We start from the raw sequence: 24,156 nt of genomic DNA, 5'->3' as shown, positions 1-24,156 counted from the left end.
TAAAAGAATTCTACTTGGATAAAATCAACTTTGGGAAGGGCTGAAAGTTTTCATAAAATAAACAGAGTAGTGATTCTTATACTTTTTAGAGCTTTAGATCACTTGAGAAATCCAACGAAGGCTTTAGATAATCTACCCAGGCAAATGCACATTTGCATGCAGGATGACTTTAGACAGTTCAAAGAGGTCCTTGGATCTGAAAAAGTGATTTTAATAATTTTATATTTCTTCAGATAGATCAACACTCTCTTTGACCACTAAAGACAGGGAAAGGGGGAATTTGTATGAACCTGAATTAGGCTGAACTAAGTAAGTGAGTGAGTACTAACTAACACACTCTATACTGTTTTCGTCCCACTGTGTCAGGAGGAAGTCCACGTCCCGTGATTGGCATGTAAGACTGTTCTCGTTCTCGTTCTTGTCTATCTTCTTTCAATCCCACATATACATCTTTTTCTCCAACCACCTAAAACCAGAAAACACGAAGCTGTTTTGTGCCTTGTGCATGCTGCTCCCTCTGCTGTAAAAGCCCTTCTTGCCACTCAGGCCTTGGATGGTTGGGGTCCTACTCATCCTTCAAGATTTGACTCATATTTCACTTCTTGTGGGAAGCCTTCTCTTACAGACAAGCTGGCTGAGGGGCGATTCTTTGTGGCCCCTTTACCCACCTCAGCACTTATTGTGGAATGTTGTAATCATTTATTAGAATGACTCTCTCTTCTACCAGAGATCTGGAGACTGGCCTGTGAGATAGTCACTTATGTATCCTCAAGGTCTGGTTAGTGACCAGGGCATAGCTGGTTCTCAAGACATGGTTACTGAAAGAACAAGTGAATGAATGAGTGAGTTTCTCCAGGATCATAAGAAAGTTGCTTTACCACACCTCTGCTTCAATTCCCCCTTCTAAAAAGTGGGACAATGAATGCTACTTATGCAGGAATGTGACACAAATCAATTACTGCAGAGATGCCATAAAATCCTCAAAACAGAGTCAAAATAAAAGAGCAAGGTGTATTTTTTTTATAATCTGATTCACAATAGATGGTACTCAAGGAGAAAAGCATTTGCTGTTGTTTCTGGCATGGCAAGAGGCTTGCCAAAATTGACATGATTTTCTAAGACATTTTGAAGTGTGAAGTGCATGAAGAGGCCTCCTGCCATTTTAAGATGAATTATGGTCTAATCTGGGCATTTAAATAAAAATGACAGAAAAACTCAGGATGCTTTTCAATTCTGTGTGCATCTTTTCCTGGCTAAGTGCTGGGAATATTAAAATGTAATTTAACTGCTTACCAGATTTTGTTTGCAAAATCAAAGAGCCCACTACATTTTAAAATGTGGTGTCTGGGGAAAAGGTCGCCCTCAGTCTCTGGAAGCTGAATTTAAGATGTTGAAATAGGGGGCTGGCCCTGTGGCCAAGTGGTTAAGGTCGTGCGCTCCGCTGCAGGTGGCCCAGTGTTTCGTTGGTTTGAATCCTGGGTGCAGACATGGCACTGCTCAACAAACCTTGCTGAGGCAGCATCCCACATGCCACATCTAGAAGGACTCACGAGTAAAATATACAACTATGTACCGGGGGGCTTTGGGGAGAAAAAGGAAAAAAATAAATTCTTTAAAAAAAAATGTTGAAATAGGTCTCAGAACCACCCTTTATTTTGATGGCAGTGGGAGGATTGGTCACAGGCTTCAGAACCGTTGCACATGCTACAGGTCCAATTTCTTGCGGCAGGTGCCAAGCCCATGACCAGGTTGTGGAGAGAGGTTTCTGCAGCGATATCAGCTAAGGCAGGAACCACCCCACACTTGAAGAGGTTTCTACCTCCCTTCTCTGCCAGAGGAGACTCTCAAAGTCAAAGAGAGTCTGACATCACGGTGGTGGGTGGAAACCAAAAACCAAGAAGGGGGGGTTAGCCCCGTGGCCGAATTGTTAAGTTCACATGCTCTGCTTCAGCAGCCCAGGGCTTCACCAGTTCAGATCCTGGGAATGGATGTCATCAAGCCATGCTGAAGCAGCATCCACATAGCAGAAGCAGAAGGACCTACAACTAGAATATAAAACCATGTGCTAGGGGAATTTTGGGAGAAGAAGAACAAAAAATTGGCAACAGATATTAGCTCAGGGCCAATCATTAAAAAAATAAATGAACAACACCAGAAAAAAAAAAAACCAGAAAGGAGGACCCTACCCAGCATCAGAGAATAGAAGGTGAAAGATAAGTGAAGCTCTTCCTCAAGCTCCACATACCCAGGTGCATACCATTTGTTTAGTTGTGCCTTGAGGCATCTCAGGAGTGTCAGGCTGAAGTGGAGTGGCAGAGGTTCCCTTTCCTCTGTTTCCTGAGAAAGAAAGAAAAAATGGAAGGGTTAAGTTTGGTCTCTTCATTGTAACACTTACAGCCAGGCAAATAAAATGTTGAGGCCCTTCTATGTGTTTGGCACTGTGTTAGGCGATGGGGATATGGAGGTAGATCAGAAAGATCTGGTTCCTGCCCTGATGGAGCTGACAAAGGGGAGGTAGGCGCTAAACAATTACTCAAAATTATTATGTAATTACAAACTACCATAAACACAACAAAAGAAGATGTGAAAATATTTTGTTTTACTGTAGGGGTGGGAGTGGTGGAGAACCAGAGGAGGCTTCTTGGAGGAAGTGACGCTTAAACTGTGGATCCAAAGGGTGAATAGGAATTTCCAGGCAAAGGTGATGGTGGGTGTTCACAAGGAGCAGAGAGTTCCAGATAAGCAGAGACAAGAGCCTGTAGAACTGCCCTGAATCAGGAGGACTTGCACAGTTTGAGGAGTGGGCAGCAGCTTCCTCCCATGGCCCTACCTCTTAACAGAAAACCAGGCATTTCTGCCCCCTCTCTCCACACAGGTGTATGCCTCAAAGATCAGGCAAAACCTCTCTCTTCCACTTTCCCTCTCCTATCAATAGTCAGACGGTCTGAATGGGATGAGGTTTGAACAGCATCTCTAACCCAGTACCCCCACAATTGGCTTCGGTTGTATTCCTAGCATTTATCACTACTTACATTATTTTAAGTGAAGGAAAAGCCTTCTGTTTACTGCAGGTGAAAAAGGTCCAACTTGCTCCGAGTCATAGAGTTTGAGAGTTAAGGGGATTCTAGAAACAGTATAGAGTATACAGGCAGGAAGATGAACTTTGGTGTCAGCCCTGAATGCTAATCCTGAGTCTTTCCTCTCCCAGCTGCAAGCTTTCAGATCCTAATTTTGCCAGTTGTGAAAGGGGAGAAAACCAGTGATTTACCGTAATGTTGTAGAGATAAAAAATTACCTACCTAAAATACTTAACACAGGGAAGATGCTCAGAAAAAGGATTCATTGTTTGTCGTTGTGTCGTTATTATCATAACACCTTAGGCAAGTCTAGTTTGCTTAATTGAACACTAATTACGATGGGCCAGGAATTGTCCTGGGCACTGTTCACATGCATCATCCCTGTTAGTATAAGATCTAGATCCTAGACCCTGTCCCAGGCCAGTTCCTCTGCACTTTTAAAAGTTTCTTTAGGAGAAAATACACACTAGTCTCCCTGGTCTCCTTTAAGCTTCCCTTTCTCCCCCCTAACATCTACAAGCGTGGAAACGGGTCATGGTTTGCACATGTAAAAATCATTTGAGAAATCTGAGGCAGAGCTGGTGTTTTTTCTTTCTAACACAGTGGGAAGGATCATCTGTGTAGTCTGCCAGTTGAAGGTTTGTACTGGAGAAAATAAGCCAAGCTGGCTTCTAGAGATTTCCAGGTGTTGGAAGGGCCAGGTTTTACAATGCTTCCATGAGTCTGATGGTTACACATCCAGCCCTGCCATCAGCCCACCAATGACTAGAAACTAGTGGTCTTGAGCACTGGCTGCATATTAGACCCCGCTGGGGAGCTTTAAAAATTGCCAATGATTGGGCATCACACCAGGCCAATTAAATAAGAGACTCAGGGTGAGAACCAAGCTCAGCACTTGTGAAGAATTCCCTCGGTAATCCTAAAGTGACACCAGGGTCGATAACAACTGATTTAAATAAAGGATTCTGGCCTCATTGGGTCCACTGAATGAAGCTTTGTGAGAATATATATATATGTGTGTGTGTGTGTGTGTGAGCATAATATATATCAAAGATCTGTACATGCCAGACATTTCCCACACATTTTCTTACTTGAAGAATAATGCTCTGTGGTAGAAAGCATCTCCATTTGACAGATAAGGTAACAGAGGCAGTAAAGGCTTCAGTTCCCTGCTTAAGATTACAGAAGTGGGGTTAGGTCTTGGATTCTAACTCATTCATTCATTCAACAAACATTTGTTTAATGCTTACTACATGCTGGGCACTGTTTTAGGCACCATGATACAACAATGAGCACGAGGGAATATTCTCAGGGAGAGTGTGTTCCAGTGGTGAGGGCAAAGAGAGACATAAAATAATGTCACATAGTGATAAATGCTATAAACACAACCAAAGCCAATTATGGGGGTAGATAGAAATGCAGTTGCTATTTTTGATAGGGAATTCACCAAAGGCCTCTCTGAGGCGACATTTAAATAGAGCCGTGAATAGAAAAACAAGGGAGAAAGCCAAGCAAATGTCTGAGGAAAGAGCATACCAGGATAAAGCTCTGGGGAGAGCAAAGGCCTCAAGGGCGGGGTGTTTGGTGCATTCAAGCAACAGCTGAGAAGAGAGCCGAGCTAACCCAGGAGGGAAAGGGAAGAGAAGTGGGTCAAGTGTCATGCCATGTGATTTGAGTTGATTTTTTGTTTGTTTGTTTGTTTGTTTTGGCTTCCAGCATTTGTTCCTCCTCTGGTGATTACCCACTTCTACTGTTAGAAACTATATTTTTCTTTGTGGAGACCACTCTTCCCCCATGCCAGTGCTGTGGTTTGGTAGTATTAACCCCCAATTCCAACTCTAAACCTGGTCTCTGCTTAGTTGAAGACTAACGTGGTATCTCAATCACGATCTTGGTTCAAAGATGGGCATAAGACTCAATCTGAGCCTCAGAGGTGAGAGGAGACATCTGCTATAATTTCTTAGCTAGTAAGGTTCTCTCCTTCCTAGAAGGACCTACCAAAAGAGGGAGCTGTACAGATATGATGACATAGCTGCCATGGCTATTTTGCTATTGCAGAGGAGTGCCCACCTGGAGAAGTTGGAGGACTACCACGTAGAGCCTAGAGATTATGCCAACACCAAGTAAAGCAGAACAGAGAGCCAGAATGAAAGCAGATCCTTGATTTTGACACCTGAATGGTTAGATAAACCCACACCTGTAAGGCTTGCTGCTGCCAGACTTTGCACTTACATAAAACAAAATATCTTCATTGTCTATACCCACTGAGTTGGGTTTTCTGTCCCTTTGTATAAGTAGTTGTAAGTAAGACTTACTATAGGTATTTTTTTCCTTGATAAAAGGGAAGGCAAACTCTTAGCCATTTTTCTGCCAAATCTTGAGTTACAGGTCTTCAAGCAATGTTTGAGGGGATCAATGAGCCTCTGAGGCTACCTTCATTCCCTCCTAATTATCCCCCATCAGCAGCCACGCTATAGCCCTGCTCCATGATTGCTGCTTCTTCCTCTCCCTCACTCACAGGCCCCACAATGAAGAGATGCAAAGTTGGGCCCACACTTCCTTATTGTGAAATACCCCTTTAGACCTTAGACCATACCATGTTTGGTGGGATCTAAATGTTTTGTATTTGTCTTCATGAGAATTCATAGCATTTCTTGGATCTGTGGCTTGAAGTCTTCTATGACTTTTGGAAATTTCTCAGCCATAATTGTTTCAGATATTGCTTTAGCTCCATTCTCTTCCTCCTGTCCTTCTGAAACGTTGATTACATGTGTACTGGGTATTGTCAGCATTTCCTATATGTCTCATATACACTTCTTTTTGTATATTTCATTCTCTTTTTTCATTCATGCTTATTATTTTAAGTCTCCAAGTTTGTGGTAATTTGCTACAGCAGCCTTAGGAAATGAATACCCTCATTCTCAGTCGTCCAATCCTGGCAAAGCCAACCAACAATCCCCTGTTGTAAATTCCCTCTGTTTGAAATACCTGGTAATGTTTCTCTTTCTCCACTGAAACACAAAATGATATACCACCCCGCCACTCTAAACTCTCAGAACCTTGTATTTTGATCCCAAGGGGAATTAGTGAACAGTTCATGTGTAGTTGACACCAATGCATATTTTCTCACCTGTCATACTTAAAACTTGCTAAATGCTAAATATTTTGCGCAATTCATCCTTGCCATTTCACTCAATATTACATCTTGGAAATCTTCCTGTATTGGGCCAACCATGTTATTTTACAGCTGAATACTTTTATCAATTGAATATACTGTAATTCAATTAAATGGTCCCTGAAGGATCGTTTTGCTGTTTTCGTTTTTAAAAACACTTACCAAAAACAATTCCTGCACTAAACTTATATGTAAATCTGAGAGGATTTTTTGTGAGATATCAGTAACATAAGTCCCTAGCTTTGGGATTCCTAGATCCAAGGGACTATGTGACTGAAATTCTAATGCATAATACCAACTCTAACTTCTTCTATAAGTGTACCTATCAAAGGGCTATCACCAGAGAATGCTTCATGATATAATAATATTTGGAGAAGTATGCCTTTTATGATCCAACTTGCCTAAAAGAACAGCCATCAAGGCAATCATCACTCCTAGTGTACATTTCTGGGAGTAATGAGATGAAACACAACAAGGAAACCACTGAAGCTAAGCAGCATAGTCCACAATAGTTCTGGGAAATGGGAGTGGTCTCAAGGAACAAAATAACTGAACTCACCTGTAGGCAAGTCAGAGGAAGCTCTGCTCAATTACTCAAGAAAACTCTGTCATCTGTGCAAGGAAAGGAGCCATAAGATGGGTGAACCATATCATTGCACTGAAAGAATGTGCAATAAAGCTGGAAATTAAATTGATACTGAAGGAGCTTTTTGATACTTGTATCATTCAGGGTGAATGCAGGAAACAGAAACTACTTTAAGTATCTCCACTAGAAAGGGCTTTACTATAGGAAATTAGACGTCCACAGAATTATTTCAAGGGCTAGTAGAATGGAGTTTGGTGTCTGCTGCTAGACTCAGGCTCAGGGTCAGGCCTCAGCAGATGTAGACCAGGGATGGGGGAACTGCAGGAAATTCTGGCTGATGTCTCCATGCCCCTGACCATGAGGTTGGTGAGTAGGCAGTGCAAAGTGCCTTTTGGCCACGGGAAAAACTGATGCCTGCCAGGGCCTGGAGTTGCTACTAATGCAGGAAAATAAATACACGAAATGTCCCTGCTGCCCTTCACTACCCCTTCTGCCTTTCAAATCTCATGCAACTGCATTACATTGATGGAACTTAAATCAATTCTAGAACCGTGGCATCAAGGGAGTTTTGGAAACGTTCTTTTTAGCCCTCTCAAATATGGGAAGTACTGAAACACAAGAAAGAATGTACAAGGGGATGGAAATGGGTGTTGAGTGTAAATAGATGACATTTGGTGAAGTCCCCAAGCAGGAATTTCACTGAGCAATACTTGTGCATGAGACAATCAGGGAGTCATGTAATGCTTATGAGTACTTTAGGAATGCTTTGTTAGTGAAAATCACTTATACTTGCTTGTCCAGTATCCTTCCTCCATTTGTATATAAATACATTCTTCTCTGGGATCACGGACTACTGTCAATCTCCCATCCCCTCCCTTAGCCTATGCTGTGGCCACCTTGTTTAATTAACTCTATCACTTTCTCCACCCATCCTTCCCTCCCTTCTTCCCTTCCCCCCCACTCTCTGTCTCCGTCTCTGTATCTCTCATTATTCTTTGGTTCTGGTGCTTCCTGAAGTTCTATTTTCCCTCAATTTTATATGTCATTCCATAGCCTTTAAAGATATTTGTTTTGCTTATGTTAACAAAAGGAAGTTTCTGTTTCTAGCAACCAGATAGCCACTGGTAAGAATTTCTATCTCCTTCTTGCCTATCAAAAGTCAAGCAAGGGGGCCAGCCCCGTGGCTGAGTGGTTAAGTTAGCATGCTCCGCTGCAAGTGGCCCAGTGGTTCATCAGTTTGGATCCTGGGCGTGGACATGGCGCCGCTCATCCAGCCACATTGAGGCGGCATCCCACATGCCACAACTGGAAGGACCCACAACTAAGAATATGTACCGGGGGGCTTTGGGGAGACAAGGAAAAAATAAAATCTTTAAAAAAAAAAAGTCAAGCAAGTTGTGAGATATATGCCCTGGGTTTTCCAGAGGAGTTCTAATGGCATATGATTTTATTCTCTTCAAATAAAAATGAGTGTTAGATTTTTAACTAGTTTGCTTTGTTTATACCTCATAAAACTTTTCCAAAAATCATACCATAAATCAGAAAATACGGCCTCCTGAGCTTCATGTCACTTTGGACATATGAATAGGTAAGGCATAGATATGCAGGGCCACAAGCTAGACAGCTGATGACCGTATCAGCTGCTGAAGGCCCAGGCAGGGAAGAGAAATTTGATGAAGCAGCACTCTCAAGAAACATTAATAATCCAATGAAGATCTGATATTAGCCCGAATCTGGAAATGAGCTATAGTAGAAGTAGCTCCTGCCTTCTACACTTTCTGTAATTTCTTTCCAGGCCTTCTTAGGAGAGACAGGCTTATGCTTATGACATCTTCTGATCCTCCAAGAAATGACAATAATGCAACAACAAAGTCCCAGATCCATTGATATTTCCACATTCATAACATTTATTTTTCAGAGCTGCTAGGAGTTACGAAATATGAGATAAAGCCTCGGGACAAAATGGCACCAGAAAACCTCTTTGCCCTTCCTGATTATGTGCTGATAGTAGGGGACCTGTGGATGGCCACTTTCTCACTGTGCTAACATGTTCTTCCCTCTGTGTGAGCGCATTCCTGATGTCTCCCTGTGATTCCAAATTTCCTCCTCTTACAAGAACCCCAGTCAGACAGGATTAGGGCTCCACCTTAATGGCCTCATGTAACTTAATCACCACATTAAAGTCCTTGTCTCCAAATACAATCACCTTCCGAGGTGCTAAGTGTTAGGGCTTCAACATATAAATTTTGGGAGGATACAATTAAGCCCGTAATGGTAACAAGGATTCAAAGCAGCCCAACTTTTGGGACAACTTACTTAAGGTCTCTGAACCTCAGTTTATTCACCTGTGACGTGGGTATAGAACAACACAACTCCTGGGGCTATTGGGAGTATGAAAAGGGATGAGCCGTGTAGAATGTCTAGCCTGTGCCTGGGACATGTGAAGTGTGTGTGCATTAAAGCCTTATGCCCCTGAGTCAGGCAGTCATTTTGGTTACCGTTTAACTCAGCTGCTGGGATGCTCATTCAACAGCACCATCTTCCTCTGATTTTACCTTCTTGATCATGAAGCCTAAGTTGTTACCCAAAGCCAGTGCATTTCAGAGCCAGGATTTCCATCGAGGCCTGTGTGATTCCAGGCTCATGCTGCCTTTCTGCATGGACGGGGGCTGAAGGGGTAGGGGAGGTGCTAAACTGGAGAGGAGAAGTTACCTGCAGGCCCTGAGCTTCTTTGGATACAACCTGCCCCTAGAACTTAAAAGCCTCCCCATATTTGCATCTGTATCCCCCACCTCTACTGGGTCCTAGAGGAGAGGGCAGTAGATACTGAGCTTCTCAAATCCAGGACTGTTTTCAGTACCAAGCCAAGGGTGGAGTCAGCTGTGGAACTCAGCAGTTTGCTTAAAGCCTCTGTGCCTCACCACCATCGTACAAGCTTCTGAGTTTCATAGGACTTGCAGGAGCACAGGTATAGAGTATCAAGAGCCAAGACTCCGAAGACAGAGAGCCTGCATTTTACTCAGCCTTATCAATGAATTCATTTATCAGTTACATATTGGTTTTAGCCTCTCTCTGGTGCCTCAGTTTCCTCATTTGAAAGAAATAATACCTACCTCATGGGGGATTTGCAAGGATTCAAAGAGTTAATATTTAGAGTGCACTTAGAAGATTGCCTGGAATATAGGAAGCACTATATAATTGTTAGCTATTAATAATAAAAATAACTTTATTAGCAATATTATTATACTCACTCCATATGAATTCTTGCCCCATACGAATTGTGGGCTTCTGGAGGAGAAGGTTAGCATGCCTGAGGCAAAGTCGTCCGTTCCGTTCAAAGCCAGGGAACAAGCGGGTAAGGCAGATGACCCAGGATCGGACATCCACAGGCATGGTGGACAGGCTGTGCCAGAGAGAGAGGCAGGGTGGAATCCCAATGATCCTGGGGATGGAGGAAAGGGAGGATATTTTCGGGGTCTGCTTCTGAAAGCCATGAAAAGAGTAAGCCGGCCACCCATTAAATGGCCTAAATTCAGACAGGTCCAATGGGGCCCTGGGGAAAGCCACACCGCCCCTCCCCACCCCCCCTCCCCGCCACACACACACACATTTTGTTCCAGAGGCCGCAGGACTGCCTCAGGTGATACACAAACTGGGACCTGGAGGCCCGGGGCAGTACAGTGATCCCGAATCCGTATTTCAGATCTCAGAAGTGCTCCAGACACCCGTGGGAAACTCCAAAAGTTGGCGATCCATCCTGCTACCAGTCCTGCACAGCTACGAGTGGCTGCACGGAGGGTGCTCCATAACCGGCTTGAAGCTGAGGATGCAAAGGAAGACAAGAAGATGAAAAGGCAGGCCGCCTTGCTCGCTGTGGCCCGCCAGTCTCCTCAAGGTAACCTGAGGGAGAGGGGACATATGCCATGGGTGAGTAACCCCAGCCCCCACCGAGGGGCCAGGAGGCCACCCGCAATGTCGGGGGCTAATCGGTGTGCGGACTGCCAAGAGGAAGGGCGTTGGTGGCAGGATTGTCCGAACCGTCACCAGGGAGGGAAGGGATCGAAGAAGACCGAGCCGTGGCAGTTTCCCTTGACCACAGATGAGACGTGATGGGGCTGAAGGACAGCCCCCTCCCCCTGTTGGCTCCGGGAGGGCCCGGTGACCTCGGCAGGAAGGAGGAGAGCAGGCTGAATCTTTGCTCCCTAGTGGAGCCGTGTTCTTGGTGTGAAATGCCCACAAGGGAAAGCTTTCTGAAGGAAAGTGTGAACTGAAGGAGGTCTCAGGAAAGGGAGAGACCAGAAGATTTCTGGAGCCCTGGACCTGTGAAACAGGGTCCAAACTGCTGAAGGATTCCTCACTGTGTGTACCAGAATGCCCCGTTCCCCACCCCCTTCTAGGGAGGGACGAGCTCTGTGAGTTAGGGGCCTCCACAGGCTGGGAACAGGAGAAAACCAAGCTCCAAGCACCAAAAAGTGGGGGAGGTGAGCTGATGGCCCTCTTGCAGGATACAGCAGCCCCTGAGAAGCGAGAGATTCCCCTACATGATTCAAGCAGGGCTAACTCGGAACTATGGGCCCAAGGACAGGTGGAGTGAGCAGCCGGTGCCACGCCAGGAAAGGTAAAACGGAAGCAGGTAGGTGGCTGGCCCCGGGTGAAACATATGCCCCTTGAAGCCAGAAGCCAGAAAGAGGAAGCTTTCCCGGAATCAGGAAGTTTTCAGAACAGGGGAATCTAGCTTTGCTCGAGACCTTAGTGCTCTCAATGCTGTGCGCTCCTGGGGCTATAACAGTAAATGTCTTCCCTTGGTTTCTGGCAGCGAGCGCCTAAAAGTCCTGGGATTGCCCATACGAGAGCCACATGGCGCATCTTTGGTTAGGAGAATTACTTTAGGGCTCAGTTCCTGAAACGAGTCCAGAGCCAGAAAGGCGAAGTGGTTTGTCTGGTGTTATGCCTAACAAGCCCCTTTCAACGCCACCTGAACTGGTGTTAACGAGGTGAGTGTTGGAGAAGCCCTAAGCGTGGGGGCTGGGTGCCAGGGAAACCAACTGTGTGATTCGATTCTTGCCTTGGAAGTTTCAGGCCAGTCCCCGTCCCCGTCCCCGTCCCCACCCCTGGGGACGGGGGGGGGGCAAGAGGGGTTGAAGGTTGCGCTGAGTAGCCAACGGCCAATGACCGCAATCGACTATGCCCAGGCGATGGAGCCTCCGTCAGACTGCGAAAGAACGGTGCTCAGACAGCTGCTGCGTTGGCGAACACGTGGAGGTTCGGGGAGAGTGGCACACCCAGAGAGGCCCCGGGAGCTCCTCCTCCCTGCCACACATGTTTTGCTCTATGCCCCTCTTCCCTGTGGCTGTTCAGAAGGGAGAGGTTCTCCCGAGTTGTGTGAGCCGCTCTATCAGAGCCCTCAAACCCAAGGAGGGGGTGGTGGGAACCTGCGGTCTCGCGGCCACTTTGTCAGGAGCACAGGTCACGACCCGAACTTGCAATTGGCATGGAAAATGGGGGCGGGGAGAAGGGTAATCCTGCGGGGTGTGATTCTATCCCCAGGAGGATAGAGTCAGACGTGAGTTAAGTATGTTCAGCTTCTTGACCAGGAAGGAATACGATGTGTCTAAAGGAATGGCTCTGTTCTTTCTTCTTTGGATTCTTTACATTGGATGCATGGCTATCAGCCTCTCTGATAAACTCGCGATCATAAACGGACGCTTTTGAATGGGGCAAGATGGACACACTGGTTAAAGTTTAGCCCCCAAGCTTCAGAGCAGTAGCTGCCATCTGCTTGTTATTCAAGAAAGCAAAAAAATTGGCTATGGACCTACCTATGAGGGTTTGGACTCCTACATCAATTCTCTAGTCTACCAGTGACTGATGAGGCCTCTGGCTATCCCGAAATAGAATACTTCATTATCAAGATATGATGCCAGATTCCCTTCAGATTTCTTTAATATCCTGTCATATCTTAAACTCTGCTGCCCTTCTCCTTGATTCCAATGGGTCTTTAAGCCATGCTTGCCCAGAAGTGACCTCCAGCCACAGAGGTCTCCAGAGTGAATCATGGACGTTAAACATGGGCCAGAGATGCTTAAACTGTTAGAAGTGGTACAGGTCTCCAAGAAAGTAGCTGGGATCCATGGTAAAGCCCTTCAAAGGACATAACGTGGCAGCTTCAGCTGCAAAAATGGCCACTCCATCAGGAGAGCTTCTCTAGTTACCATTAATTTCCACACTGCCCTCGTGTGAACTGACACCTTCTGTGAACTTACTACAGATGAAGTGAGGGAAGCTACTACACAGCGTTCTCAGTGGTCCCCAATAGTCAAGGGGTGGAAGACAAACAAATGAGGGAAGGTTTATGTTCCCAAATAGCTTTAGTGTGCTCATGCCAACTTAACTCGCAAGCATTCAAACCACTTTGATTTTGGTAACACCGTGACCTCACAGAGACCACCTCTGACGTCATAGAGGCCCCTTCTGTCCTCACTGACAGACAGAGATCTCAGCTGACCTAACAGAGACATCCCCTGACACTTTAGACACTCCCCTTGACCACACAGAGACATCCCATGCCCACACAGAGACTTGTCTGACCACCCAGAGACCTCCACTGACCTCATAGTGAACCCCTCTTCCCTCAAACTGAGGTCTCCTGATTTCACAGAGAACTCCCTGAACACACAAAGAACTCCCATGACCTCCAAGAGACTTCTAGTGACATTATAGAGACCCCCCTCTGACCTCACCGAGACCTGATATCACAGAGGCCAGCCATTACCTCAACAAGATCGCCTACAACACAGTGAGAACTCCACTAATTTCATGGAAATCTCAAGTGACTCTCACCAGATCTAGGATCTCAGGGAAATGAAGAGAGGATGGTGGGTGCACCCGCCCCTCCCCAACTGACTGACAAATCCCATGGGTCTTATTGACTGTTAGCACTCTGGAAGCCCCACTCCATGGAGGGAAAACCCTTCTTTCTATCTACGCATGCACAGCAAAGGTGACTGGCCTCAGAAAGGCCCTTGGGCTTGCTGAGGGACAGGTCCTTGTGGCACTGAAAGTGTGGGGGAGCCCACTGGTGGTGGCCGGGTGCAGCTGCTGGTGAACTGGGATTCCCAACTTCTACAACTGTGTCTCACATCCCCGTCTCCCCTTCTGCTCAGGTCCCACTCCCATCCTTTGAAAATAGCTTTCTGCCCCTCTTTGCCCATCAGGAGCCAGGGGGCAGGGCAAGGCTATCCCTCCTGCATGCTGGTCATCCGGTGCCTCCTTTATTGTTTGACAGAACAAGGCCTCCCATCAGGAAGGAGCTTTTCAACACAGGGAGCAGTAAATGTTTGACAAGTCAACAGGGCTCAGGAATGCTAGCCAAAGGAGTTTGGCCACATTAGGCATGCCACGCCCCCTGCGGAAATAGTGGGGAAATTGGCAGGCCTGCCCTTCCAGGGGCAGGCACCTCCCTTCACTCTGGAGTCACTAAAGCCATGCCCTCCTGCTGCCCAGAGCTCTACTCTTGAGAGAAATCCATGACTAAGGTCCAAGACAGGCCTTGCCCTGGCCATCTCTCTGGGTGCACTGTGGCAGGGCACAGGGAGAGGTGTATCCTCTGGAGGAGCCTGCTTTGTCTGAAGGAGGCCAGCCATTCCAGCTTCCTGGGATGAGTCTCTGTCTGGGGTCTAGCATGGGGAAAAGGGCCCTGAGACCTGAAAGTACCCTGGCAGTTGTCATCAGCCTGGTTGGAGCAGGAGGCTTCCAGGAAGCTAGTGTGCCCAAACTGTGTCTCAGCCCTTCCACATTTGGGCCCCCCCCAGCCCAGGCCGGGCTCCCGAGGGAGGATGATGAACGTGGCAGCAGCCAGTGCAAGGGCACCAGCAGCGGGGGTGGTGTCCCACAGCCTCCTGGAATGCATTGGGTCGCTTGGCGCCCCCTGTGGTGTGGCATGTGGATTGGGCTGACTCTGGTCACCTCTGGGGCAGGAATCCACCTCAGCTCAACAGATTCAAATACAACAAATGACACTTGGAGAGGAGTTCAGGGATCTTCATGCCCCTGCCTCAGGGTAATTCCTCTTGCCCAATGACTCCTATCAGACCCAATCACAACATTCCCAGGTCCAGATTTGAGACCACAGTGGTGAATTTGGAACCTACTTCTTACTTCCCTGTCCAGCCTACTGTGGTGGTGTTCTTGGTGGTTGGGGAAACGGCACTGGCGGTGGCTGCAGTGGTAAAGGCCATGGTGGCAGCTGCTTCCCAGACATCTGGCATCTTGGGGACCCGAGGAGTGCATCATTGGTGCACCCACACCCTCCCCAGCCCCCCATCTCTCCCATCTGTCCTAGTGACTCTCACCACTCCAGGAGCCCTGCTTTCCTCACTTACAGCCATCTCTTTGACTGCACTTGTTTAAATTACATGACCTTGAAACCTCCCTCCATAAGCTATTCTGATCAAAATCCTCCCTGGAACCTTCTGAGTTGGCTGAGAACAGAGCAGCAAAGTCCACAACATTCTCCAAAGTTAGAGGCAAGATTTTCATCTTGAACTTCCTGGGCACACCCCTGGGCTCCTAAGCAGGCTTCATCTGATCTTAATTATGGATTTCAGGCCATCCCCTTCTGTCTTTTTGAATCTGGCCTGCCTACCAGTATTTCATGTTCTGGAGAATATCTTGGGTATTTTCCAGGTGAAACTTCAGTGCTTCCTCATGGCTTTGCTGCCTCAGTTGGTCCAACAGCTTACAGAGGTGGGCCTCCTGGGCCCACGTGACTTCACATATGTTAAGTCACTGTGAACCTGTGAGTGAAAACATCTCACACTAGTTCTGTTCAATGGGTTCTTCCCCAATGTGAGATTTCTGCTTATTGGAGGAGCTAAGAGGCACTTAAAAGACTGCCCACAGACGTTCATTTGTTCTTTTCTCTATGTATGAATTCTAGGCTAATCAGTCAGTCATAGTTCCTGGTTAAAAACCTTCCTCATGTAAGTTACATATGCACGGTGTGTTACTCTCTTGCATGCATTGAGATTTCTTCTTCTTTTTTTTTTTTAAGGAAGATTAGCCCTGAGCTAACATCTGCTGCCAATCCTCTTTTTGCTAAGGAAGACTGGCCTTGAGCTAATATCTGTGTCCATCTTCCTCTATTTTGTATGTGGGACGTCTGCCATAGAATGGCCTGCCAAGTGGTCCCATGTCTGCACTGGGGATCCAAACTCGTGAAGCCTGGGCCACTGAAGTGGAACGTGTGAACTTAACTGTTGTGCCACTGGACCAGCCCAGAGATTTCTTCTTTATAACACCTCAACTGTACAGTTGGTTAATTTTGTAACTTCATTGTGTTTCATAGACTAGATATTTGAGCCATGTTTATACAATTGTCCTTTTATAAGAACTCAGGTTATAGCTCTGAGCTCAGGTCAATATCCTTCCTAAATTAAAATTATGCAAAACTTTCCGCTGGGATGGCACTTACTCCCCTCTCAAATTATAGTCCCGTTATTGTGCTTTACTAGTAATCATCCAATTCCCAGGCCTCTAATGTAGGGGACCAGGGTTCAACCCAAGAAACTTACCATCACTGTGCAGTTAGATGGCTCCTTCCTGCAGATATTTGGTATAGGTACCATTTCTTGGTTTTAAAGGTTACTTCTCCTGCCTAAAGTCAATTAAAAAATAAATTTCTCAAGAGGCATTAGGGAACCAAAGTGTTGTACGGCATGCAAGGCAAATATTGACCCTTACACAGGGCAAGAATGTGAAATGGAGCAATGCACTAATGTCTAGAAACATGTTTTAGGGCACTGTCAATTACAAAATGTTTTCAAGATTGAAGAGAAAACTAAGACAGATTTTGGTAAGGTTATGAGAGAAGAAATCATCAAGGGGAAGGGATGAGGGCAAAGTTCACAATATGAAACTTTCAATCCAATGAGGACATAAACTATGAATAAAAGACATTGATAAATGCTAGGAATATTGACAACATTGAGGATTTTTCCCCCACTGGATTCCCATACTTTCCTGAAAAGACCATGGACTTAAGGAAATCTGTAGTCGGCATTACCAAGGTCCTGATCCCTCACTGACTAGGCTTCTCCTCATAGTGAACACACATGCCTAGAGCTTAGCCAGCCTCAGGCCTTGTGGGAATCCCCTTTCTTCCCTCCACAACTCCTCTCCTTGCTCCAATGGGAAATTGTGTCTTATTTGCAGAGCTGCCACCCTGTTCATGGGAAAAAGCCACTTGAATTTTGAACTGTGTTTTAAGAACCATACATATTCTTCAAGTCAAGGACAGGATCGCATGAACAACTAAGTGAGCATTGAAGAAAACCTTGGAAGTCCTTGAGCAGAGCAGGAGGAACACCGTGACACCAAGCCAAAAGCATTGAGGAACTCGTGGATGTGCACGAGCAAGCTCACAGAGTAAAGATTCCCAGTGTTTTCAACAAACGAGGAATTAAATGTTTCTAGTTAATCCAGAATAACCTAAATTTATGTTGCCTGGTGTTTTTTTCTACTGTGGCCTCAAACTTTGGGCTTACTGCTTAGAACAGAAAAATTACTTAGGAATTGTTTAATCTTATTTTTTAGTTATTAAAAAAAACCCCATTGAGTTTTCAGCACTGTTCTGGGTGCTGGCAATAGAGCAGCAACAAAGACATAAAATTGTGGTCAAGAAGACTATATTCTAGTGAAGGGGCAAACTACATGTCATTAAATCAATAAACAGAATTACCCACTCGTAGTTGTGTTATGAAAGAATAAAAATGAGAGCTGAGGGGAGCATGATATGTGGAAACTTCTCTGGATACTTGTTGAGTAAATAAATCCTTATTGACAGACTCAACAACAGAGAGAAGATGAATGGTCTTCTCCAGCATCACATCTCTGTGTAGCTTTTGCCAGGATGCGCCCACCAAGGCCTATTCTTCCTGGGTGAAACCCAGAACTATATCCATGAAGGTCGCTGATTCCTAAAACATTGTGGACATTCTGGTTCAGACAGGGACATCTCTACCAGAGTCCAGGGGCAGAAAGTTGACATGATAGAGTTGGGGAAATGAGGCTGTAGGTATAGAAAGCTCAAGTCCTTTGGGGTTCTAGCCAAATGCTTCCCTGTGCTGATCTGGCATGTGTTATTCTTGCATAACCGCAAACGTATATACAGTCTGTACACAGCCTTAATACATACTAGCTTCATTATAAAGGAATATCACATGATGTTCAATGTGAAATAAACTGGACATTTCCCCAAAATATGGTAAATCTCATTTACAGACTGGCGCGTTTACTACAGTTTATTGGTTGTCAACTTAAGAACACATAACTAGATTCTCCTCACCAATTTAAAGTGAATCACAGACTCATCACATAGCAGGCAATATCAATTGCCTGTGACATATAACTGTGATTATGTGTAAACATTTCCCCTATAGGAACCTTACCTTTCTCCTTTGTGAAATGGTTTAACAACCTCTTACAAATGTTGACGGATCCAATGAGCTAATTTGCAAAGCACTTCTTTTGCATCAAACACTCAATACACATAAGTAAGAAGTATGTTAGTTGAATGAAGCCATGCTGACCATTCTGCAGAATGGAACAGATTTAGAGAACACGGATCGGCAGGTGCAGCCTCTGTCTCTTATCTGTACACATTCCCTGTGTTCACTACAAGGTAGAAGGACAGATGGTCCAGAAACACAACCCAACGTTCCCTGATACTTTTATACAGAAGGATGGCCCTAGCCTGCCCCACCTACAGTGAGGCTTCCATTGTCAATTTTCTCTGGGACCTCCAAGCATCTGTTATCATTTAGTTTAGTCCTATGCATCTGATAACAGGTAACAGAAGCCTCTCAATTGTATATGGTCACTCCAGGAGACCCCAAATGGCCACAGAACCCTCTACCCCATCCCCCACCCTGCCCCTCATCCCCTGCCTGCTGAGCTGTGCTCACCCCACCCCAGCTCTGACCCCCCCAAAGTGAGTCCGACCCACCTGAAGAGTCCACAGCCGCCCCATAGAGACAGCAGGCGAACCTGAGACGAAGCCTGAGAAGTCTGAGCGTGACAGTGGTGCCTGCCATAAGACTTGGACGCCTGTGGCGTCAGGAACGCCCCCTTCACGCCTCACCCAGGCTGAAAGCCCCACCCCAAAGATTCAGGGCAAGCGCAAATTGCAGCAGCAGACCGGATGCTCCATGGCCTGAGGGCTGAAAGGAGTCACAGTCACTGCTGCTTATAGCGCTTAGGAAAGCACCGGTGTATCCACCGTTTCCTCCATCATGCCAGTCGCCACGCATATCACATCACGCTCTGCGCTACTTCAAGCCCCTCCCCTCACGCCCCTCCCCCGCCCCTCCCCACGCCCCTCCCCACGCCCACCACGCTCTGCGCTCCTTCACGGCCCTCCCCTTCCTCCTTCATGACCCTCCCCTTCCTCCCGGCGTCCTCCACACTCTGACCCTGCAGCCATGCTGCCGGGCTAAAGCGGGTTTAATTAATGGCGCCTGAGGCCGGCTCCTGAGGGCTCCTGAGGCAGCTTGAAACCCAGCAAAATCTCCCTGGCTGATAAAATCTCAGTGGCTAAAATGGAAATACTGGGACCCGGGTAGGTGGAACTTGCATTTTCAAAGCCACCTTTCCTCCATCCCCTCCATCTGGTCGGGCTGCTGGAACCCTCACAGTGGAGAACTCCCGGCTGAGGAGTCTACACTTTGGTCATGCCTCATAGAAGAACAGCCCCAGCCATAGTATTAAAAGGAGGAAACATCACAGCAGACAGCTAATTCCTACACTATAGACAGGAAATGCAGAAGCCCGGTAAGTGACCCCCTAAGCCCCTTCTCTGAGGCCCCACTCAGTGGGTCCACAGGACCTCCTTACCCACCATGGGCCTCTTGGCCTAGTTAACACAGGCAACAGGACCAGAAGTTCCCAGTGCTTTTGCCCAAAATGTTAGTGTGGTTTTATCTAGTTCACTGTATTTTGGGGTCTCTTTGTTAGAACAGCTTAACCTACACCTTAGCTAATATACCCTTCCCCAGGTCATCTGACTGATAAATCAGATGGAAATCTTCATTGTTACACAATATTGACCGTGTTCCAGATGCTTGTCACTTTCAATTTCACTGTTAGGTAGTACTTATTAGAAGTTTTTGGGTGAAAATTAAAATTCACGGAGCCCAGCGTATGAAGAGTGTGCTGTTAAATGATTCCTCCAGAATCTCCAGATGTTCTTTTTGGATTAAGACAGGCCATCAGAGAATTGCACACCTGGGCTGTCTTGATCTGGTTCCTTGGAGAATTGCTCTGTGGATCTGAGCCTTGGCCCCGCGCCATCGGCCCACACTGAGGAGTGCCGCAAACAACCCCGTGAGCCCCACTGCTTCCTTGCCTGGAGGATGTGATTGAGGATGTGGTTTGATGCCCTTTGTGTGGACCCAAGAAAGAAGTTTCTTTCAGACCTTGTACCAGGAATAATCGTGCTTCTCCTGAGCAACTGGCTTGTTTTGTTTTTGTGAACACTCTAAATTGTGTAACTGTCTGTGTCTTTCAAAGCCATCTAAAATCCTTTGGGAACAAGACAGGGTATAAAATAAAGCTATTCAGAGTTTAGACCAAGCTCCCTATTTAATGCATTATATTCCTTTTGGAAAAGTCGCTTCATTTGGCTGACTTTCTTTGCTCGTAAGTTAGAGATAATGAGTTCTTCCTGTGAACAGAGTGTAAATTAATATTTTTAAAGCACTCAGAGTTCCCTCAATGCAAGTTATTATGGAAACTAACACTAATATTTAATTTCTTTACATCTCTGCTATTTTGTAATTCCCTCTCTTCGTGTCATTCCTGAACTTTGCTTGCTCATTCATTTACTTGGCACATTTGAGGATGTAACAGTGCACCAAACACTCTGGAAGGATACAGATTAAAAAGTCTGGATTGCGCTTTCCAGGAGCATGAAGAGTTGAGGGTGTGTTTTCCACTAAATTAGAGAATTAAATAACAAGAAAACAATAAATGAATAAGTCAATAAATATCTTAATTATAAAATTCCGTGGTTACAGTGAAGAAAAGAAATAGGGAACAATGGGAAAGGATGACAGTTCTAGAGGTGGAGATGGAAGGTGCCTGTAAGAAGGCAACTTTCAAACAAAGTCCTGGAGAATAAAAAGGAACAACTGTGCTAAGAGCTGAGGAAATAAGTCTTAAGGCATGAGAGGGTTTGGCAGGGTGATGGATCTGAAAACAGACAGTGGCATGACAGTAAGCAAGGACAAAGGAGGAGTTTGGAGAGAAGGTCAGGGACCAGGCCATTTAGGGCCTTAAAGGCCAGAGCATGGGGCCTATATGTTCTCTTACCTTCCATAGGATTCCTCTTGAAGCACTTTATGGGCCAGAGTGATGTGGTATGAGTGAGGTTTTAAGGAGATAATATTGCTTGTATCTCTGGTGTGAGATAATCTCACGTAATAAGGGAAATGTTGAGGCGAGGTAAGCACTGAGGGTAGGATAGGGGAACACAGAGGAGGTGTCCTCTGGGAGTTCTCAATTCGGTTGTTGAGCAAGACTTCCTGAAGTATATGGTGGCTGAGCTGAAATGTGGAGAAATGAGTAAGAGTTCGCCAAGGGAAGGGAAGGAAGGTTGAACTAGACAGTGAGCTACATGACTGAATGTACAGTGATATGTGACAGCACGGTAAGGATGCTGCTGTATTGAAGCATCAAGTAAAACAGAGTATGAGGGTAGATGAACCTGGAGAGGAGGCTAAAGATTGGACCATGGAGAAGCTTGAGTGTCTAATACTTTCTTCCCTATTCCATGGCTGGCAGGTGGGAGGAAGCTGGGTCCCATCTCCTAACATTTTTATGAGAATTATTTGCGAAAATAATTGCTGCAACCTCTTAAATAAAAGCTTACTTCCCCCCATACTTTCTTTGAAATAAGACCCCTTGGAGTACAGGTGACCATGAGGAACTCTTCTGCAACCTGAGATGGAGCAGTTGGGAGAAGGTTACTCATCTTCACCTTTGCCTGTACCTTGTCACCTCCTATCACCACCTCCTCCTTTCCCTGGCTCTTGTCATCTCCAGACCTCTGCAGGGGGAGTTGCTGGTGGGTGCCCATCCCACTTCCTAATGAATGTAGGTGTGCTTAGTAAAATGCTGACAGATTTGATGTGTTATGATAAGTGCTAATGGCACTAGATTTAGAGTCAGGGGCTGGTCCTAGGCCTTCTGCTTAGTAGGTGAGTGACCTGAGCAGGTCACTTGATTCCTGGGAGCTATTTCCTCACATATATATAAAGGGGGATGTATCTACCTCCCTGAGTTGTGAGGATTAAATGAAAAATTGAATATATGCAAAGTGCTTACACAGTGCCTGCTTAGTAAACTATAGGTGTTATTGTTGTCCATAGTAGGGAAGTAATAATCAAAAGGGAAAGCAGACTCAAAGTTCTTTTCTGAACACTGATCGTGGAAGACTAGGAAATGGAGAAGCTACTGAACAAAAATAAGGTAATTGACCTTGGCTAAATCACTTAATTCGTTTCCTCATCCAAAGTGTGGGGGTTACAATTTCCCTTTTGTGTAATGTATTGGATATTTATAAGGAATAGATGTTATTATAGATGCAAAAATTTTTTGGAAACTGAGTATTTTCTTGTTTTGCTTACAACGTTAATCTGTATCCTCCAAGAGATGACAAGCATTTGGCGGGGAAATATTTCAGTGAGAAATTGTGGTGGAAGTTAGAGAAGCTGGCAGGGCTGTCAGACTCTGATGGAGGTCTGACTTGAGGAAAGGAAAGTTTTTCAAGAGGGGACAACCTTGAACCAAAGTCAACCAATAGAGGAATCCTGCAGCTCACTTTCAGGGAGAGGGCAGCCAAGCTATCCCTGCTGAGCTCAGTAATGGGCTGGGAAGAGCTTGTGGGAGGCGTGGCCTCAGCACAAAGAAGTGATGGATTTCAGAGCAGCAGCTGGGGCCATTGGTCAGTTCTGCTCCCTGTAGCTGGTATGATCTTGTGGCCACCACACTTACTATGATGAAGAATCTATTTTCTTACCAGGAGAATATATCATTTTGCAACTAAGACTATTTATTCTGATCCCCCTTCATATGTAAGAGAACTCATCCCGGCAAGTCCACTGCAGCCATTCTTCCAGTGAAGGTCAACAAATAGTGTGCAGTGTTCTGATAATGAGCTAAAGGGACTTGTGGGCATGGGCACTGCTTTAACCTTAAGTGCGTTCTTGAAAGAGCTAATGGGGAAGGTGTTCGTGTTCTCTTTTAGAGCTGGTACTTTTTCTTTCTTGATACAAAATAGCATTTATTAATAATTTCCTCTGTATCCACTGACTTTTTTTATCCAATCAGCCACCCTATGCCTTTCGATTGGAGCATTTAGTCCATTGACATTTAAAGTAGCTATTGATAAGAATGTACTTATTGCCATTTCGTTGCTTTTTTTTCTGGGTGTTTTAGTAATTCTTCTCAGTTCCTTTCTTCTCTTGCTCTCTTCCCTTATAGTTTGATGGCTTTCTTTAGTATTATGTTTGGGTTCCTTTCTATTAATTATTCGTGTATTATAGGTTTCTGGTTTGACATTAGCACGAGGTTCGTATATTATAGTCTACATGTATCATGGTCAATATTGAGTTGCTGGTCTTTTTAGTTTGACCTCTTACTGAAAGCTCTACTCTTTTGTGTGTGGTTGTGAGGAAGATTAGCCCTGAGCTAACATCTGCCGTCAATCCTGCTCTCTTTTTCTAGGAAGTCTGGCCCTGAGCTAACATCCATGCCCATCTTCCTCTACTTTATATGTGGGACGCCTGCCACAACATGGCTTGACAAGTGGTGCATTGGTCCACACTTGGGATCTGAACTGGCAAACCCCGGGCCGCTGAAGCAGAACATGTGAACTTAACCACTGCACCACTGGGCTGGCCCTAAAAGCTCTACTCTTTTACTCCCCTCATCCCACATTTTCTGTTTTTGATATCATATCTAACCTCTTTTTTCTGCATGTGTATCCATTACCCTCTTATCATGGAAAGAGATAATTTTAATACTTTTGTCTTTTGACCTTCATATCAGCTGCTACATTTATTGTATATTTGCCTTTACCAGTGATTTTATTGGTTTTTAAAAAGTAATTTTCTTATTCTTATTTGTGGTCTTATCTTTTCCACTCAAGCAAGTCCCTTTAGCATTTCTTGTAAAGCTAGTTTCTTGGTGATAAACTCCTTTAGTTTTTGCTTGTCTGGGAAACTATCTTTCCTTCCATTCTGAGTGATAAACTTGCTGGG

The 24,156-nt window shown here is 45.4% G+C and overlaps 1 long non-coding RNA gene across 2 annotated transcripts; it reads right to left on the bottom strand.

Annotated features, from left to right (window-relative positions):
• Nucleotides 1-205: 205 nt before the first annotated feature.
• Nucleotides 206-19,158, bottom strand: LOC123281749 (uncharacterized). 2 transcript variants are annotated; one of them, XR_011499057.1, is made up of 6 exons: nt 18,843-19,158; nt 16,411-16,493; nt 10,447-10,658; nt 10,090-10,280; nt 2,258-2,337; nt 206-466 (listed from the first exon to the last, which is right to left on the bottom strand). It is a non-coding gene; the product is annotated as an uncharacterized lncRNA (long non-coding RNA). The 2 variants fall into 2 exon arrangements; XR_011499058.1 differs by lacking the exon at nt 16,411-16,493.
• Between the last annotated feature and the right edge of the window lie 4,998 nt (nt 19,159-24,156).

This window comes from Equus asinus, chromosome 28, assembly GCF_041296235.1.
Source record: "Equus asinus isolate D_3611 breed Donkey chromosome 28, EquAss-T2T_v2, whole genome shotgun sequence".
In the NCBI taxonomy this organism is placed as follows: domain Eukaryota; kingdom Metazoa; phylum Chordata; class Mammalia; order Perissodactyla; family Equidae; genus Equus; species Equus asinus.
This window is presented reverse-complemented; position numbering and strand designations above follow the sequence as displayed.